At 50.1% G+C, this 18,535-nt stretch overlaps 1 protein-coding gene across 7 annotated transcripts in view; it reads left to right on the top strand.

Annotated features, from left to right (window-relative positions):
- The first annotated feature begins 687 nt into the window (after positions 1-687).
- Positions 688-18,535, top strand: part of LOC116953432 (type 2 lactosamine alpha-2,3-sialyltransferase-like) — an 83,865-nt gene continuing 66,017 nt past the window's right edge. For 2 of the 7 annotated variants that reach the window (XM_032973636.2, XM_076075008.1), the window contains exons 1-2: positions 689-887; positions 15,768-15,905. The gene's annotated coding sequence lies outside the window, so the exon portion shown is untranslated. Of the gene's footprint in view, positions 888-15,767; positions 15,906-18,535 lie in introns of all 7 variants that reach the window. The other 5 variants (XM_076075006.1, XM_032973639.2, XM_076075007.1 and 2 more) reach the window with 5 other exon arrangements.

The raw sequence follows: 18,535 nt of genomic DNA on the forward strand, positions 1-18,535 counted from the left end.
CACGCGTGACCCCACTGCAATGTGGCGCGTCACTCACTGACATTGCTGGGCGGATCGAGGTGGTGGTGGGGCCGGCGGGGAGCGGTGGGTGGGGATTTAATGAACTTGCCCCCCATTGTTGTCAACCGCCGCTCCGGGTGATCGAATCGAATCTAAAGCTTCGCGACCTCTGGACGGCAATTCCAGCCAGCGTGTTCGTAACCCATCTCACTCAGCGTCATTAACTCAACGCATTCGTCAATGACGATGACGTTTCGGGCAACGACCCCTGCAGGACCTTCCATAGCTGGGCCCGGGGCAAATCCCATTGGAAGTATTACATCTGACGATACTGTTACGTCGAAGCGCGTGCCCCCCGCCCCCTAAAGCACGGGGCCTGGGGCCCGAGGCAGTCGCCAAGATTCGGCGTGTACCCTAGGGACGGCTCTCGTTCCATCGGGGCCGTAATAAAGCCACGCGCTTCACTCGTGACGTCGCCTCACTGCAACACCGAGTCAGCATCTCATCAGAAAGCAACAGCGGGGGGAGGGGGGGGGCTGCAACTTCTCGCTCCGCTAGGGGGCGCCACGTGGCGGTAGCGGCCCCCCAGCGAGGAGCCAGCGGCGACGTCACGGAGGACCGGAGAGCGGAGAGGGAGGAGGGCCGGGTGAGGGGTGGTGGTGGCAGGGGAGGGGTGGTGGTGGTAGGGGTGGGGAGTAATGCCTTTCTTTTGAAACAAAAGTAGGCTGTTCTTTTTGCAAGCTTGGAGGCATATATACACGAAGAGCAAGCGAGTGCACTTGGTTTTCGCTCAACACGGATAGAGTTCTCACGGCCGCGTTTAGGGCTTTGTGCTGGCGACGTGGAAGAGCGAATAAATCCATCGTCCTGGTGCTCTCGCCTTGTCGGTGAGTAAGTCGCTGGCCGTGCGCTCCGTGTTCAAATTTGGGGGCGTGCGGCTCCTTTCTTGGGCGAGCGCGCGCGTCCCGTTGGGTTGTCGGGTCGAGCCCAGAGCTGGGCGGGCGGTCGGACGGAGGGTTTCAGAGAAAGGAGGCGAGTGGGGAAGACAGAGAGCGAGAGACAAAGAGGCGTTTGATAGACAGCTGCGCATAGACAGGGGGGAGTCGAAAGACGGGGGAGAGTCGAGAGGCAAGGGGACGCAGCACGCGGTTACAAAGAGCCGCGCAGCGACGAGAGAGTTGCAGAGAGCTCTAGACTTGGGAGTTGGGGAGGAGGCACGCAGGGCGACACCCGGCCACTGGTGTGAGATTGGTGCTGGACGGGCGGGGGGGTTCCCCATCCTCGTCGCGCCTGACTGCCAGACAGCTCAGTGGCTGCTCCTCGTGAGTGCCGCGCGGTCGTTTCGTGCCTGACTCCCTGCACGCAGCTCCCCGTCTCGCCCCTTCAACGCGGTTTCAAACTTGTTGCTGTAGACTCGACACACAGTCTCATCTCGCTTCTACAGACTCGACACACAGTCTCATGCCTCCTCTCAAGACTTGACACACACCGCACACACACACACACACCGCACACACACACTGTGTGTGTGTGTGCGGTGTGTGTGTGCGGTGCTGTGTAAGAAACAAAGATACTGGGCTGCTGTGTAATCGTCCATTGTATAGGGCGATTCATTTCGAGACACCCCAAAATAAAGAATACCCCCCGTGCAGCCTGTAACAGACGGTTGGGGCAAGTTCTGTTAGCGAGCAGCACCTATGAAGGCCGGGACGGCACACGAGGGGGTGGGTGGCCAGCACCACGCCCGGTCACCTTTGTCTCCGCAGTGGCGATGTTTACGCATCGCACCAGGTACTCATTTGAGGCTGAGTCGACCTAGGGGAGGCCCGGGACCGGTTCAGATAATCGTCACCGGTGTTGGCCCTGAGCGGGAATCGAACTCCGGTACGCCGGGTTCGTAGCGCAACGCCCTCCCCGCTACCCTCCCGCGACACAACAATAATCATCAACCACCAGGGCACCACCACCATCATCATCAATCACAAACGTGATCGATCCACAGCCGGACGAAGGGTTCCCACGAACTCTTGCCCCGGCCCTCGCTGATCCCTGCGGCGGCGGCGGTGGTGCGTCCTCGCGACTGCCCTTTGGCACACACACGCACACAAAGATCCCCCATATAGCCTTAACAGACTGTAGGGGCAAGTGCTGTTAGCGAGCACCTATGAAGGCCGGAACGGTACACGAGGGGGTGGGTGGCCAGCACCACGCCCGACCGCCTTTGTCTCCCTAGTGGCGATGTTTACACACCGCACCAGGTACTCATTTGAGGCTGAGTCGACCTAGGGGAGGCCCGGGATCGGTTCAGATAATTGTCACTGGTGTTGGCCGTGAGCGGGAATCGAACCCGAGTCGCCAAGTTCATAGCGCAGCGCGCTAACCGCTACACTACCGCTCCCCACTCACACACACACTCACGCACACACACACGGACACACACGCACGCACACACACACACTCACGCACACACACACACACGGACACACACACGGACACACACTCATGCACACACACACACACGCGCACACACACATACTCACGCACACACGGACACACGCACACACGGACACACACTCACGCACACACACACTCACGCACACACACGAACACACACGCACACACGCACACACACACACGGACACGCACACACGCACACACACACGGACACATGCGCACACACACGCGGGCTGCTTCCATCGCTCCGTCTCCTGTGGGCGCCCGCTGCAGACAACGCCAGTCGAGAGAGAGAGGGTGGGGCATAGCAGGGAGCGCGACTACACCGTGCACATCTATTGTACAACTATTGTACATCTACACCTTGTACATCTATTGTACATCTTCAACTATTGTACATCTATTGTACATCCATTGTACATCTTCAACTATTGTACATCTTCAACTATTGTTCATCTACACCTATTGTACATCTATTGTACATCTTCAACTATTGTACATCTATTGTACATCTTCAACTATTGTACATCTATTGTACATCTTCAACTATTGTACATCCATTGTACATCTACACCGTGAAAATCTACACCGTGAACATCTACACCGTGAACATCTATTGTACATCCATTGTACATCTTCAACTATTGTACATCTATTGTACATCTACACCTATTGTACATCTATTGTACAACTATTGTACATCTACACCTTGTACATCCATTGTACATCTACACCGTGAACATCTACACCGTGAACATCTATTGTACATCCATTGTACATCTTCAATTATTGTACATCTATTGTACAACTATTGTACATCTACACCTTGTACATTCATTGTACATCTACACCTATTGTACATCTACACCTTGTATATCTACACCTTGTACAACTACACCTTGTACATCTACACCGTGAACATCTATTGTACAACTACACCTTGTACATCTACACCGTGAACATCTATTGTACAACTACACCTTGTACATCTATTCTTGCACGCCCCCCCTCTGTCGCCTGTCAGCCCCTTCCCCGCGTCGCCACCGATTCCCTTCCCTATCTCCCACAGGCATCGTCCGTCGACTCACTCATCCGTGTCATCTCCACCTTCGTCTACTCTCACGCATCTTCATCATCACCGTGCTCATCGTGTGTGTAGAACATTCACCGTGCTCATCGTGTGTGTGGAACATTCACCGTGCTCATCGTGTGTGTAGAACATTCACCGTGCTCATCGTGTGTGTGTAGAACATTCACCGTGCTCATTCCCGAAGCGTGTCAACCCGTACGGGTTCACCCTGTGTTCTTGTACAGGGAAATTTGAGTTTTCAGGTCCATACGGCGTACAGCCGTTTCACTATGGGAATGTTTTTGTCTATTTGTTTGTGTTTCTCCCTTGTGATGGGACGTTGTAGGATGAACGTTGAGATTCATAAGGGGCACGAGGTGACCCATACGGTATTCGTCTGTAATAAGGTGGGCACTGATAAGGGGTTGACAGGTACGCATTCCATCTTGTCCCATGCACACAGTATGTTGTTGTACCATCGTTTATTCACTGTAACGGCACTTTGGTTAAAGCACTGTATGAATGTAATTAAGATTATGATTATAGAGGTAGAGCGTCGCCTTCTGCCTTGTCTCCCACCCATCTCAAATCCACTCGCTACATCTTGGAACAACTCTGCTGATTTCACGCGTTTGTCCAACATTAGCACCGTGTGTTGGGACAAAGTGTTGGCAAGAGAGAGGGGCATTTAGACACGAGTGGGGTTTCTGTAAATTGATCATTCCGGTGCGTTCCGATCGGCTCCAACGGTGTGGTGCACGGCGAGAGTGATGTTACGTGTACATGAAGCGCAACACATTCGCAAATAACTAAAAGGAAAAGTTTATAATAGGCGACCTTGGAGTGATGGCCCTTCTTCAGAATGTGTAAAGACGGCCAGTAGAGAAAGATATATTACAGATCGTCCCCGACCTACGAACGGGCTCCGTTCGTGAGACCCATTACGTAAGTCGGAAAACAATAACGTACCGTATTTTAAATGCCCATACGGTCATTGTTATAACATGTGTTACTGTTCAACAACAACAAATTCAAGCATTGTTAAACTCACAAATTAAGAACAAATATTAATAATCTACATATAACACTAAATAGTTCTGTGGTTCAGTTCGCGAGTGCGAGTTTACGCACGCAAGTCGGAGGGTTAAAATAATAAATATCTTATATTCTTAGTTTTTTCGGTAAAGTCACGTTGAAGAGAAACAACAAAATAACAAAATATATATAAAACAATAAAAAATTCTCACGACGTTTCGACCATAACTCGACCATAATATGAATTACTGCAGTCACGAAAGCTTTAAATCAAAATTTAATCGCCTCTACGGGGAGGGTTTTCACATAACTTTAAGATCCTTCAACAAACTCCGGGATAAGAAAGCTCAGCTGATCGAGTCTCTCACCTTCCTGAAGAGATGCCGCGACTCTGGGGTAATACCAATCGCATTTACACTCACCTCTACTACTGTAACTTCTTCTAATGCGAAACGGATTCTTTTCAAAACTAGCTTAGCTCTTATCTCAGAAAAAATCAGACATACGCACAGAACTAGATCAGTTAGACAAGACACTCTACAAATCACACTTATCATTGACGGCAATAATGTCCACATCGGATTGGGAACATGTAGACAATATGACTGCCTCTTCAGCTGCTACTATGTCGACCAAATGTAAGGAAAACCTGATTTCCAAATTTAACCTCCTCTTCAACAAAAGACCGGACCCACACACCAAAAAGTTAGACGTTAATAAAGTCGTAATTAATCGCAGTAACAGTTCTATTTCCGATGGTCTGAAATCCGTTTTAGCTAAAGGTCTAAACTTTGCAGTCACACCTAAACACATACCAGTTAATGATATAATTGCCCAAGTAGACGTTGCTCTCAGGGGCCTGGGTCACATCGCTGCAGACGTAGCAAGATCTGAAATCGCTGCAACCCTCAAAAACGCTAAGATGCCAGCTAGCAACCTCAGCAAAGATGAGCGTTTTGAATTATATAAATTAAAAAAGAGGAATGATATTGTAGTTCTCTCAGCTGACAAAGGCAATGCTACTGTCATCATGGATAAAATAGAATACAACAACAAAATTAAAGAATTACTCGACGATGGTAGTTATACAAAAATAAAAAGAGATCCCACCAACAGCCTCGTCACACAAACCAACAAAATAATTTCTGATTCAACCGCATTAATTGATCAATCTAAACAGTTTTCGTTGAAACCTTCTGCTGCCAGGCCACCAAGATTATACGGCTTACCAAAAATACATAAAGTTGATACACCTCTTCGTCCCATAGTCTCTACTATCAGCTCCCCCACCTACAAACTAGCTCGTTTTTTGTCTGAAATCCTGCATCCTTTCACTGGAAAGACCACCTCTGCGGTACAAAATTCTACTCACCTGGTATCAACAATCAAGGGTATTTCCCTGTCCCCAGACGACCTGCTTGTCAGTTTTGATGTAGTTTCCTTATTCACTAAGGTTCCTGTACCTGACACCATTGCAATCATTGAAGACTTGGTTCATCAAGGACTAAACACTGAGGTACCCCCCTGGTGAGACACTGTTTAACCAATACATACTTCACTTGGAATGGAACTTTCTACAAACAAACTGAGGGCACCCCAATGGGCTCCCCCCTTTCTCCAGTTATTTCATGGAGAAATTTGAGACTGACGCCATCCAGACTGCCACTCTGCGCCCAACCTTATGGAAGAGGTACGTGGATGACACTTTTGTCATCTGGCCACATGGCCGGCCTGCTCTAGACCAATTCTTCGACCACATCAATTCCATACACCCAGCCATCAGATTTACCATGGAAGTCGAAATAGATGGCAAGATACCTTTTTTGGATGTCCTAATTAAAAAGAGACCTGATGGTTCAATGAGCCACTCTGTCTACAGGAAAGCTACCCATACGGATGCTTATCTGAAACCGGATTCCCACCACCATCCATCACAGAAGAATTCTCTCATCAAGACTCTGTATCATAGAGCCCAATGCATATCCGACCAGGAACACATAAGCAGTGAACTCAAGCACGTACACCAAGCTCTTAGGGCTAATGGTTACTCCGACTATACAATCCGCAAAGCTATCACTCAAACCATGAAGAAGAACCCTCTTGAGCCTTTCAAAACCATCACTTTACCCTACATTGCTGGGATCACAAAAAAGATCTCCAAAATCTTGAATAAACACAAGATCCAGGTCCGTTTCAACACATTACATAAAATCCGTGATCTGGTTCCGTCTGTAAAAGATGTGATTCCGGACATACAATACCCTGGTGTCTACAAACTAAGTTGCCTCTGTGGTAGTAGTTACATTGGAGAAACCAAACGCCATATCTCGGACCGCATTCGTGAACATAAAGCAGACCTTAAACACGGTAGGACCAACACCTCGGCCGTAGCAGATCATTGTTCTAATTCAGTAGGCTCACATGCCATTGACTTTTCCAAGACGGAGGTTCTTTGTAAGCCATCTGGCTTCCATGAGAGATTCGTTCATGAGGCTATCCACATATACAAACACAGAGACAATTTCAACCGAGAAGATGGATTCTATCTTAGCAATCATTGGAAAGATTTGATAAATCATTTCACTTCTTGATTGATTGTTCACGCTTACAGTGGCTTTCAGACAGCATACATAAAAACAAATTTCGTCTCCCCCCTCCTCTTTTCAAAAAATAGATGGACTAGTCCTGGGCAAACTGCCATCGTTACGCGTGACGCAAACGTTATTTTTTAAATATATAAATAAATAAATATGCCGTTTTCAAAATAAATTTATGCAAACCGACACACCTGATGATGACCGTTTGAGTTATGGTCGAAACGTCGTGAGAATTTTTTTATTGTTTTATATATATTTTGTTATTTTGTTGTTTCTCTTCAACGTGACTTTACCGAAAAAACTAAGAATATGAATTACTGCAGTCACGAAAGCTTTAAATCAAAAATAAATATCTTATGGAAGCATTCGTAAGTCGGGCTACCGTGAGCGTTCGTAAGTCGGGGGCTATGCATTGGGCACGACTTTGAGACGACACTTTGCACCGCGGGGCACAATGAGAGATATATGTCAGATGTTTCCTAACGAGCAGCTCCTAAATGGGCACCAAGAATAGTCACACTATTAGAGACTACTCGGAACTAACTATCCCTGCATGTACGTTCCTTTTAAGGCGACATGCAGCGTTATGGACGAAATGTTTTCGAGTCGTTGTCGTTGTTGCTGCTGTTCGTGCTCTGTGCACCACTGCCAGACGCATCAGCAACTGCTGTGCTACATAAAGACACGCTTGGAACATGCGTGATATTTTGTTCCTTTGGTTACACCGTGTAGGCTAGTTAATATCATAATCACGAGCTATGTTCTGTCCACTGTTGGATGAAAGTTTCCCTGCCGCACTCCGCGTGCGACGGAGCTGATGAGTCTCATCTTGGTACATACCCCCGCGCCCCCCCGTGTTATAGCCGTGTTAGTGCACAATTCGAGTTTACGTGTTCAACCAGGAAATCCTCACCGAGTCTCAAGGCTCATTTTCAGGAAGGTCCTGCTCAGGTTTTTTTGCAGTGGGCAGTGATGTAGCTACGTATTGGCAATTTCCAAATGAATAATTTGCAGGTACATTTTCAGCATTGGGATGTTTGAACTCTGCAGACAAACTCTTGGGGTTGGGGCAAGTGCTGTTAGCGAGCGCCTATGAAGGGCGGCACGGTACACGCCCTTTTCTCCCCCGTGCTTGTGTTTACACACCACACCAGCTTCTCACTTAAGGCTGAGTCGACCTAGGGGGAGGTCCATGAATGGCTCAGATATTCATCACTCGTGACCGAGGTCGGAAATCTAATGGGTTCTCACACAAACACGCATCACTCGCCCCAAACTGCGCATGCAAAATAAAGTTGCGATAAATAATATTGCTACAGTTTTGTTACTTTAGGAGGTACAGAACTATTTTCTGCTGTGGCCCATGGCCTACATGTGTGGGTGCAATGGTTCACTGCAGGCCAAACAATTGAGAAATCATTGGCAAACCATTGCCCATGCCAGCATTCTTTGTGAATGCGAATATTGTATTCATCCCCCTGGAGCATTTCGTGTGTGGCTCTCAATGTTGCTGATAATACCGTTCATTACTTGCGCTGAAGTGCCATGTACGTGTTTATTTGTTCAATATTGATTTACCCAGGAGAGGCTTGCTGAAGTCTCAAGAATAGCTTTTTAAGAAAGTCATGCTCAGCTTCACGTTGCGGATGATGTTGCTATGCACTTTCCCGATCGGTGTGACCTGCAGGTAATTTTAACAAATGGCCTATTCTTTTTTATAATTATTTCCCGAGATCTTTAACATCTGCCCGTGAAGCAGACAGTGTGTAATATTTAATGTTTAGTACACTCCTCAGTATTAACCAGGGCGGCCGTCTGGTTTGAACCGCAAACCGCTGCCCCAGTAGCGTCCTTCGCGAGCCTCCTCCTCCACAGAGGACGATCTCGACACCGCTTGTACCGGTCATCGGCAAGTCCAATCAGCTCCACATCCTCCTGTACTGCACCAGTCCATCTACCCAATCAATCAGAAGCTGCTTAGGTAATCGTTAGCTGGGCAGCACAAATATTCACCGTATACCCTCAAGAGACTGTTGGGGCAAGTGCTGTTAGCGAGCAGCATCTTGAAGACCGGCACGGCACACGAGGGGGTGGGTCACCAGCACCATGCCCGGACGCTTTTATCTTCCTAGTGCTGATGTTTACACACTGCACCAGGCCCCCAATTTTGAGGCTGAGGCGACCTTGGGGAATCCCACGCACTGGTTCAAATGCTGTTTGTTCGTGAGCGGGCTTTGAACTCGGGTTCATAGCTCGGTCCGTTCGCGGCTACGCCAATGCTCGCCACACACGCACACAACCGTGCACTTTTCAATTATCGAGGTTGAAAAAAAACGTTTCTTTAGAACTGCTTTTTTATGTTTATTTTCCTTCCTCCGCACCTCCGATTAGCACGATGGGCTACGTACAGTGCGAAAGAAGCCCAACATACACAACAACAGCCACCGTTCGCCACCAAATGGATTTATATTTATTAATGTTTAGCAACTTGCTTAACTTTTCTCTACCCTGCACTTCTATCGTCGTGTGCGTTTGTTGATGTAACTAGCTGACCCCCGTGTGCCCCATACTGGACATCCATGAGAAAGAGCTTCATGGCTCATCGAATTACTCCGCCAGGATAACTGCTGAAGATTCTGATTGTGAAATTGGCGGTGACGTCACCACGGCGCCCATGGCCAGTCGAGGTGTACGTTGAGGCCACGTGAAGTGTCGAAGGCTCGCGTTGACTGAAGGTCGCACAGTCTCACAAACAAAGAACAAGTCCCTGTGTGTGCACCAACTCGCCATGAGCAGTGGGGCACCGTTGCAGGGAGTGGAAAAGGTCCTACACCTGTACGGCATGCTCATGACTGGCTTCTGTTGGGCGGGAGAGGCCTCGCTTAGAATCAGTTGAGCAGCATTATCTTTTCATCGGGTCTTCTCGGCCACGAGCATTCCCTCCCTTCTCTACGTTTGCGAAACGTGGACCCCCCCCCCTAATGGAACATGTGCGCCGGTTAGAAACATTCAGATTGTCATGCCTACTGTCCATCCAGGGTTTAACCAGGCTGGATTGTGTGAGGAGCTCACAAATCCTTGAAGGATCGAGACAGTTCCATCGGTGAGCTCCTCCGGCAGGCAGGGCTGCGTTGGCTGGGTCATGTAGCCCACATGCCCAGCCACCGCATGCCCAAACAGCTTTTGTTCGGCCAGAAAGAGGGGACTAAACGGGCGCGGCACGGGCTAGAGAAGAGATGAAATGATGTGGTACAAGAGGATATGGCGCTGAATGGACTTGCCAATGACGTACCAGCGGTGTCAAGATCGGCCTCTGTGGAGGAGGCTCGTGAAGGATGCTACTGGGCAGTTGGAGGCAGTCGCCCTCCAGCAATAATGGAGGGCAGAGGAACGATGCTCACAACAACGAGCGGAGCGCCGGGCGGCTAAAACACAGCAAGTTGGTATAGTAGGGGCACAGGTGGTGCATCAGCCAGTCGTCTCAGTCAGTCGACCCGTGGCACCTGCTGGGTCTGTCCCGTGACCTCCTGCCAGCGAGCGTTCGACGCTTCACGTGACCTTAAAGTGCACAGAGCCTGGCAAAAGCATCGTGATGATGTCACTGCCACTTAGTGGCGAATGGCGGTTTTGTTGTTGTACCCACAACCTGTAAAATACCCAGCACTTGCCTGGGAACTTTATATCAGAACATTTCCACTCTGTCAACTCTCCATGAGTAATGAGGCACCCTTGGAGCGAGTGAAATAGTTCCCATACCTGGCCGGCATGCTCATGATTGGCTTCAGTTTCGCGGCAGAGGCCTCGCTTATAATCAGTTGAGCAGCATTATCTTTTTATCGGTTGTGTAATGCTGTGTGGAAGCTATCTGGCCAATCACTCCACACCATGCTCTCCCGGTGTCTTCAGCCACTGTTGTAGCCTCCTCTATGCTTGTGAAACGTGAACCCCTCCTACAGAACATCTGCGCAGGTTTGAAACATTCAGGCTGACCTGCGTACGATCCATCCTGGGTTTTAACCAGACTGGATTTTGTGAGGAGCTCGCAGATACTTGAAAGATCTGGACAGGGTCCCATCAGTGACCTCCCCCGGCAGGCAAGGCCTGCATTGTCTGGGTCGTATAGTCCACATGCCCAAACAGCTTTTGTTCAGCCAAATTGACGGGGCTAAACGGGCGTGGCACGGGCTGGAGCAAAGGTGGGTTTGATGTGGTAAGGGGGAATGTGGAGCCGATTGGACTTGTCGATGAAAAGCTACCAGCGGTATCACAGTCTGTGGATGAGGCTTGTGAAAAGAGAACTCGTTGCTTTCCCGTCAGTGAATGGAATGCGTGGTTTTGGAGGGGGGGGGGGGGGAGCAAGGATGTACAGTTAGAACTCCTGTTATCCGTGATGATGTGTGGGAGGGGGGTGGGGATATCGTTGATCCTATTGTCCACGAGGTAGTGCACGCATGTGCTGCACTTATCCGTGAGAGAGAGAAAAAAACTCAACAGCTGTGGATCAGATGAAGACGAGAAGGGACGAGAATGATCAGAGCTGTACGGGGACTCCCACCACGAGCGCATGAAGCAGAGCAGCAGTCCACTAACGATGCAAACAGAATGAGACATTTACACAAGAGCGCTGCATCTCATGTTGTCGATTCAGCAGGCACCAGCAGTGGAGAAACCCACAAATTTAAATGCAACGTGATTATATTTACGCGATCTAACCCAAAATAACTTCTATTATCAATAACATTGGTCGCAAAAGACGACGTTTTAAATAATTATATGTTTGATAATGTAACATGTTTAATACCTGTTGATTTGATGTGTCCTTTATTACCCAAACATATACATTTTGGGGGGATTTTGCCAATAATCAAACATATGATCTATAGCTTGTTTTAATTTCAATTCTATAAAGCGATTGAATAATTGAGGATACAGTAAATAAGTGATTTAAAATGTTGATAATTGACGATATGATAAATAAGGTGTTCACACGTTTTCTAAAATAATACACAATACTACCAACAATTGTCATGTAATAGAAGAGGTGGGAGTACCGATTACAGAAGACTGGCGGTCCATTCAAAGTCGCTACAACTTTTCAACATTAATGTAATTCTTTCATCACAATATTACATGCATTCGAAAGAAAACTCACAATATATATAAGTTTGGCGCTTTATTACGTAACAAAAAAAGCGAATTGCTCTTCACGCTCCGAGATCAGGGGGATTGTGAGGATGACGATGACAGCCGCCTCTTTGTTTCTCTTGCAGAGCAATGGGTTCTCTACCCGCGTGATTTTCATTATTTTACTAAGACCCGACCTACAAACACACACAAAGATGTGAGCTTGCGTTTGCCTCCGCGCAAAAATCCTATTTCAAGTTCGTATACGCGCACAGGCATGAAGGCAATTCGTCTCAAATGTCTTCAACGCCCATCCTGCTTGTCAAGTAATAATAACGCGCAGCCCTTTGTCATCAGCTGCTGGATGAAGGCCTCCCCACTCCGGGTCGGTCACGAGGCCTGTTTGACCATACTTCACCCCATGCTGGTCATCGTGGGTTGCTGAAGGTGGATCTGTGCCCAGGACGCGATTCCGGCTATCACCGCTGATGTCGACCGTGGCGGGGGAATCTCATTCCAGGTGGAAGCGTTCAAAGCGTGAGTGCGCCGACCGCTGCGCCACCGCTCCTCCTCCCCAGTACCGAAATGTGTCGCGTGGCAATCATTACAATGAGCGTCACTTTTTCGGGAAGTCAGCGGCGGTGGCCAGCCGGAAGAGTACGCAGGGCTCCCGTCATAGGAATGTGGAATTTCTGACGCTGATCTCGGGGTGGGGGGGGGGGGAGAGTGTCACCTCGTCCTTTCGAAACAAGGGCGACCTGTGACCCGTTTCATCTGAATGGTAAAACGCCGCGTGCCTTCACCAGCGCAGAGTGGTCCGGCTTTGGCGTGCATTTACGCCGCTGCACACTGGACAACTGCCGTCTCGCGAATCGAACCGTCCATAAACCGCCATCTGTTTATATTCTCGCAAACAAATATGTATGCAGTCAGACTTGCATTAGTAGGAACACGTGGCCGTTTGCCAATGCACCGCCGCAGGCCGCGTTGGCTGAGCGCTGACACGGCACACACACAGAGAGAGAGAGACAGCGGGGAGCGCACGCCTCTCGCTTGTTGCTGACGCTCGCGGCTCGTTGGTTTCGAACCCGGCGGCCGCCCCGGTCCAACACCAGCGGAGTCGCACGTCAATCGGAGTTCACGCGCCGCCCCCTCTTCGCAACGGGACGTTAAATATGCGCTCATTGGGGGGGGGGAGGGTGGAGACAAAGGCGGCCCGGGGGCATTGCCCTTGCTCTGGCCCACACCGCGTGCCGGGCCAGCCTGAGCAAACCGAGCACGAGGTTAGGGGGGTCGTCGTCCCCCCCCACCGCCAAGCTGCTCAAGGGGCTTTTTAGGGCTCATGGAAAATAAAAGGGTCCCTCGAATATCAGCTCGAGGTGCAAACCTTGACAAACACGACGGGCCAATTGGCAGAACAAGGGCAGCGGCAACGAGAGGATATCCGCCAATACAAACAGATCAACAGGACAGGTCACATGCCACGTGGAGCAAGAACAAATCAATACGCCGTAAGAAAAATAAAGGTTAAAAACCTCCCCACACCCCCAGGGAATCGCGACGAGCCAATGCCACAATGCATGGTCCGACGCTCTCTGATCGTGTCTGAAACTCTCATTTCTTGTCTCGCTACAGTGGGTAGGAGATGTTAACTACCTCACTTGGTATGCAGGAGGTTGTGAATTCAATTCCGACCCTGACGCCTGCTGCTGTATATTTGGAGTTTGCGGTGTTTCTCTCCCCGTGGTCCCCCCCCCCCACATTTATAATTGACATCCGTTTAGAGTATTTGGCTGCTATACATTTCCACGTGATGGTAAGCCACTTCGTTAAGCTATCATTTGTGGCCAGGTCGCTGCTGACAAAGAACTGTATGGCTCAGTGAGCCTTCTTACTTGGTAAAATAAAATAAAAATGTTAGTTTAGTTTTAGTTGACCTGCACAGCTCATCTCTCGGGATTCATGGCTGTGATTGAAAGTCTGGGTAGACTCCCCCCCCCCACCCCAAAATGATATCTGCTTCGGGCCCCCAATGTGCCAGCACCTCCACTGTGAATCATCATCATCAGCAGCAGCCATGGTCAATCCACTGCTGGATGAGGGCCTCCCCAAGCCGCCGCCACCTCCTCTCACAACGCTAACGATGCGATCGACTGGTGGGACCCCCCCCCCACCACCACGCGCTCCATTCCTTGGGCCGCCGCTGCCAAGTCTTGTGGTCTTGTCCGGTCGGTCGTGAACCCCTTCTGAAAAACAAACAAACCCTTGCCCATATCCGAGTGCCGTCGTGGTGATCGAGTGCGCGCACTGGACCGGTGTTGGGATTGCATTGGCTCGGCTACGCGGTGTGTTTAGGTGCCCGCGGCAGTGAGAGTCGCTTTCACAGACAGCCCTTCAGTCAATTGCTCCCTGCCGACGCTGCAAGTGTTCAAAGGAAGACTCAAGGCAACAGGGCAGAGAGGGCTCTTGCAGAGAACGCACCCGGGCTGTGGGCCCTGGGACACTGGACACGGGGAGGAATACTTGTTCATCATCATCGGTAGCAGTAGCAGCCATGGTCAATCCACTGCTGGATGAACGCCTCCCCAAGCCGCCACAGTCATCGCTCCGCCTCCACGGCCCTTCGGACACATTAATGGAGGCGTCGTCGTAAAGAAAAGCACCAAACTGTTGCGGTTTTTTTTTAACTCGTTCGAAGGCAGACTTGTGTAGCCTCTCGTGGATATTGTGACGTCTTTACCCTGCATCGCTTCGGATTTTAATCCACCTCTCGATTTAATATCTTGATTCATTATTTGGCAATATAATTATCAATGGCGGGTGTTTTTTTTTAATTGCGGATTATCTATCGCCGTTTTAACGCCGCGCTCGCCAAGTTCCCTCCTGCGAATGGCTGCGCACCAAGTGGACGCTCATCGACGAGACCGCGGGTGCTCGCGCATTCGTGATGGGGATTTGTCTCGCGTCACAGGCCCGGTCGGCAGTGACTCGGAGCAATGGGGGTGGGGGGGAGGGTAAAACACCGGCTACGGTCGATTGAAAGTTTGGGGGGGGTTTCGTAATTTACGACAAGAACCCCCTCGAAGACGAGGCCAGTCCGGTGGACTGCCATCGCCTTGTGATGGAAGATGTTCGGCACTTCGAAGCGAATAAAATATTTACTAAATCACTTAGGGGTGGAGTGGTGGTATAAGTGCGCACGCGTGAGGTGAGATCGATTGCCGCAGACGATGGCGATGATGACCCCCGTATAATTGTCTCTTAATTGTCCGGCACTGTGAACTCTTGGCGGCTGGATACCCATGACAAAGAAAATAACAACAACTCACCACCGGGTGAGTTACTGATTCAACTAATTGACGAAAAATGCAAGACTAATTGATGGCGACGACGACTGCGCCGATGCCGTGGGCCGGCGTAAATCGCGTGCAACGCAGCGAGCGGACTAATGCCGTCATTGCCTCGCCTCCTCCGCCTGTCATTTGCAGTCGCGTGCTCCGCGCTCTTGGGTACCCCGCCAGCTGCTAGGGGGGTTGGTAGAGATACGGCGGGGAGGAGAGGCACGCGGCCAGAAGATAACGGAGCTTGGAGCCCCCCCCGCCCCCCCCACCACTGCATTATTCCAGGTGAGTGTAAACCACTTCCCAGCGCGACACACCAACGTAACCGTTCCCCCCGATGCCGTCGACTCGAGGCGCTCGAAGTAAAGACATGACGTGACCCCGCGTCCGCTACGACGTTGCCTTGGGAACAACGTCTGCAGATGGAGCGCATCCCACAAGGTGAACGCTCATCCCACAAGGTGAACGCTCATCCCACGCACGTCCCACAAGGTGAACGTTCATCCCACGGTGCGTAGCGCAAGGTGAACGTTCATCCCACGCACGTCCCACAAGGTGAACGTTCATCCCACGCACGTCCCACAAGGTGAACGTTCATCCCAGGGTGCGTAGCACAAGGTGACCCGAGCCGGCCTCGTCCCGAGCCATTACTCATGGCCACGGCTGATTTGGGAGCATCGCGACAGCGTATCGTCGTTTATTTTCTGCCGTTTCGTGGATGGTGGGCGGGAGCTGATCAATCTCTCTTTGATGGTGTGGTTTTTATTTATGTTGTAGTTCAGTGGAATGTGACGCGCCTGTTGATCTACTTGCATCGGCGATTGCCACTGTCCCTACTTTAACCCTGAGTTACGTCGTATTATTATTATTATACATTTTATACATAGAAACAACACGTTTCCTGAATCCAAACCTGTGCTGGAAATGACGGAGGGGGGGGGGGACACGTCCATCCGCGCAACTCTCGAACGGTTAACCCGCGACGCTTCAACCGATGCCAGGTTCAATACGGCATCTCATTCATTCACCCCAAAAAAATCCACGTCGGCGACAAATATTTTCCTGCAGCGGAGACAATGTCACCGTGGCACGAAGGCAGACTTCATTGTCAACATGCCTAGATCCACTTCTTTTTGCGTGTGCTGTGTGTACCTGTGTGTTTGTTTGTGTACATGTGTGTGTGTTTGTGAGACAAAGATCTCCGTAGGTGCTCACTCGCTAACAGCACTGCCCCCAACAGTCTGTTAAGGCTACACGACAGATCTTGTTTTTTTGGCATGTTTGTAAATACGGCTGGGGCTGTCATCTGTAAGGTGTGGTAGCTACACGTGGTCTGCATAGTTCAAGTGTTTCAAAACTCCCTTCCCGTGAAGTGTCCAGCAATGTCATTCCAGAAGGCAGTAGCCATTTGTGGACTCAAAATAATCTGTCCCTCCTGTGTGGGATAGAGCGTTGCTCTCTTGCACGCGCGACTTTTCAAGGTCCGGTTTCCTCCCACGTGTGCGAACACTCAATAAACCGAGGAACAAAAACATCTCAATGTGTAGAGGAAATCGCAGAGCCTCGGGCAATTGTTGGCACCGGCCCTCCGCCTGGCTGTTGTCTCCCGCTCGCGTGCGCTGCGTCGCGTCCCTCGAGTCGGCCTGCCTCTCTTGTCAAGAGTGAGCCACCAGCGCTGTATGCGCCGCTGTGTTGCAAAGGTGGTGCTGTTTTGTAGATGACGCAGTTGTCGCGAGTGCTGGGTGGGTGCGGTGTGCAACCTAATGAAATTATGATATTGTTATCGTGAAAAAGGCCGGCGCAGCATACAATGGGCTGGGTGGCGACCACCAAGCCAAGCTGCCTCTCCCGAGTGCCGATGTTAACACACCCACCGCCACACGTACTCATTTATGACCCCAGGGAGGCCCAGAACCGGCTGCCTGTAGGGGGAATATTTGTGTTATTAGTTTGTGAGCACGTGTGGTCGCGTGTGTTGATACATTCCAGAATTTCTGATCAATCCGAAGCAGATATGTTGCACAATCGAAATGAAGGACGTGGGCAGGTGCTCCAAATCGAGGGCAAACACATTCATTGTGGTCAATCTGCAACATCACGTGTGTCCCACACAGCAATCCTCAACCGAGTCGCCATTAACCACGTGACTGGTGTACAAGTCCGGTTAATCAATAACCCTGCCAGCCACCCACAGGCCCAACTCAGTTATCGCATGCTGGTGTACACACGTGCACTGATGTACTGCACAGCATATAAGGACTTTAACAAAACCACACTTTACTCCCTTGCTGCACGAGGAAATAATTAAAAGAGTGGTCGATTCCTAATGTGCCACATATATCTGTCACTGATGTTAGCCATAAGTGAGAACTGAGCTGGGATTGCCGGGTTTTTAGCACGGTGCACTAACCACTCCACCATCACTCTCCACACATATACCCAGGCGCACGTGACGTGTGTCTCTGTACAACACACATGTGTATGAGTGAGGAGCGGGGGCAAAGTGGTAAGTGCACTTCACCACACACATCGGTCACCTGAGTTTGCTTCCCAAGCATGACTAACATCAGTGAACAGCCCCAGAAGATGATGCCGCAGACCCAATTCAATAGAGGCCTCTTCAATAAGGACTGCTCCAATAGGGACTGCTCCAATAGGGGACTCTCCAATAGGGGCCTCTTCCATAGAGGCCTCTTCAATAGGGACTGCTCCAATAGGGACTGCTCCAATAGGGGACTCTCCAATAGAGGCCTCTTCAATAAGGACTGCTCCAATAGGGACTGCTCCAATAGAGGCCTCTTCAATAGGGACTGCTCCAATAGGGGACTCTCCAATAGAGGCCTCTTCAATAAGGACTGCTCCAATAGGGACTGCTTCAATAGAGGCCTCTTCAATAGGGACTGCTCCAATAGGGG

Source organism: Petromyzon marinus, chromosome 51, assembly GCF_048934315.1.
Source record: "Petromyzon marinus isolate PM22_M1 ecotype Great Lakes invasive population chromosome 51, UKy_Petmar_22M1.pri1.0, whole genome shotgun sequence".
In the NCBI taxonomy this organism is placed as follows: Eukaryota; Metazoa; Chordata; class Hyperoartia; order Petromyzontiformes; family Petromyzontidae; genus Petromyzon; species Petromyzon marinus.